The sequence below is a fragment of the Amphimedon queenslandica genome, unplaced genomic scaffold, assembly GCF_000090795.2.
Source record: "Amphimedon queenslandica unplaced genomic scaffold, v1.1 AMPQUscaffold_13407, whole genome shotgun sequence".
Taxonomy (NCBI): Eukaryota; Metazoa; Porifera; class Demospongiae; order Haplosclerida; family Niphatidae; genus Amphimedon; species Amphimedon queenslandica.
The window spans coordinates 116,275-118,727 of NW_003546357.1; the positions used below are offsets into that span (position 1 = coordinate 116,275).

The 2,453-nt window shown below is 44.6% G+C and overlaps 1 protein-coding gene across 1 annotated transcript in view; it reads left to right on the plus strand.

The window, feature by feature from the left end:
• LOC109581993 (uncharacterized) overlaps nt 1-2,453 on the plus strand; it is a 9,269-nt gene that overhangs the window by 4,617 nt on the left and 2,199 nt on the right. The gene's annotated exons all lie outside the window — the stretch shown is intronic.

The window sequence follows — 2,453 nt, forward strand, 5'->3', positions numbered from 1 at the left end:
CAGCTAGGCCCCAGCTGCCAATCACCCCGGATCTGCTGCAACAACTGAAGCTGGTATGGGGAGAAGATAATTTCTTTCTCCACCTGCTGCTTTGGACAGCTGCCTGCCTGGCATTTTTTGGTTTTATGCATATGGGGGAAGTTACTTCTACTCCTGGTACTGCATAACTGCAGACAGCATTGCAGTGGATTCTCACTCCGCCCCGACATCGATTAGAATAGCCCTACAGAGGTCCAATACAGATCCATTTGGCAAAGGCTCATTTGTAATTTCGGTAAGACAGGCTCCGACCTCTGCCCAGTAGAGTCTCTGCTGCAGTTCTTGTCGAGACGCCCAGGCCCCATATCTGGCCCCCTTCTTATTCACAAGGATGGCAACCCCCTGACAAGGGACCAGTTTGTGAGGCTCCTTAGAGATGCTCTGTCCAGCCGGGGCATTGATAGCCAGCAATATTCGGGACACAGTTTCAGGATAGGGGCAGCCACAGCAGCAGCCCAGGCAAATGTCCCCGACCATCTCATCAAAGTACTGGGCCGATGGCGGTCAGAAGCCTACCAAATATATATTCAAACCCCCCCTACTGTGTGGGCTGCCGTATCAACCTCTCTGGCTAAGTCGGCAACCAGTCACTCTCAGTCTGTGAACCGGCCGTAGGCCCCACCCAATGAACTGCAGTTCTATTGTTTAGCACACTGTTATGTAATGCATTTGTAGTGCATTGTTTATTATAATGATTGTCTTTGAGGAGAGTAAATAGTGGAGAGTTGTTTTGGCGTGATATTTTGGCACCAGAACCACCCCCCGCAATTAATCAGTAGACTGCTCCCATAGGTGGGGCTTAAGACCCCTAATTAATGTTGGAGGAGTTTTACTGCGAGGTGTGGTTTAAGTAGGCCACGCCCAATGGCACACCCTCCCTGACTCTCCAAGTCAGGTAGTTGTGCCCCTAGTAATTAGAGTTTGCAGGATGTTGCACCCGTGTGAAGGAAGGTAAGTGGTTAATTGCCGGTTAGGGCGGAGCTTTAAGCAGGGTTAACCACACCTACTCAGCCTATTTAAGCCTCGGTTGAGGCCACAGTAGACCGCGTGTTTGCAGTTATTTGAGCTGAAGCATTTCAAGCCAGTCTTGCAGTCTTATGTGCAGTCTTGTGTCTCTGAGCCTTCTAGCAAGTCTTTCTGTTCTTTCCCCTCCTTCTTCCCCTTCTCCACTGTGGTTTACTGCAGTGTGATGCGTTGGTTTACCAGACCACCCCCGCAATTAATCAGTAGACTCCTCCCATAGGTGGGGCTTAAGACCCCTAATTAATGTGGGAGGGGTTTCACTGCAGGGTGTGGTTTAAGTAAGCCACGCCCAACGGCACACCCTCCCCACTCTCCGAGTTGTGCCCCTAGTAATTAGAGTTTGCAGGATGTTGCACCTGTGTGAAGGAAGGTAAGTGGTTAAAAAAATTTGTAGAAAATATCAATAACGATACCACGCCCATAAAATGGTTACATAACCTTAATAAATGGTTAATTAACTATAGGAGTAGCATCTCCAAAATTACTAAAATGTATTTTCTTGAAAAGTAAATGAAGTAGCTGAAGTATATGAAGTCAAAGAAGGTTTTTATAATACTTTTCAATAATAATTGTTCTCAGAAATAGCTCTATTGAGCTGTTTTAGTAATATTAAAGTTAATGGGTGTGGCTTCATACCTTATCGATAAAAATATCGATTCTTCATATTTAGGCAATATCGTATCATATCGTATATTTATGATGTCACTCAAAGGAGCTGCGAGGTCTATATCTAGGATATCCTGACTTCTTCTAACCACAGGTCTGATATCTGCAGATAACGGACCTGTCCTAAGTAAATAATCTTAAAATAAAATTTAATTCAATAAAGTAAAACAGAATTGATCAAGAGAAGTAATTTTAAGTCCATAGTTGTCATCCTCTAATAAGATAAGAAGGTTTCCTAATTTTTAAAGGCCCATGATGAACGGTCGCCTCAGGAAAGTTGAGAAAAGTGCTGTAATTGAAGCTAGGAAGGGCTTTGTTCCCGAAAACACTACTCGAAGCACTGAGCGGGCTATGGAAAGCCGCTTTGAAAGCTTCCCTTCTAGATTAAGGTCCTTTCCACTCCTCTTTGCTCACTCTCTTCAGTTTCCAACCTAACGGTCTTCTCAACTCTCCTCAGTTGCCTAATTCTTTCTCTCTCCACCAGCATCCTCCTTCCCCGTCCCCAGTAAAGCAGACCACCACTGTTCAGTAAAGAGGAGGAGAAGAAAAAGATGTCGACAGCTTCACTGCTTTGCCCCTTCCCTGTCAGCTATTGCATGAAATGTGCTTAATATGGGTATGCACATGCTCAATATGGCTATTAACTAGTTAATTCCTTAAAATGGCATCATATAGATACAATATATTTTACATAGTATGGTAGACAGGTCTGTATCCGTTTTAGC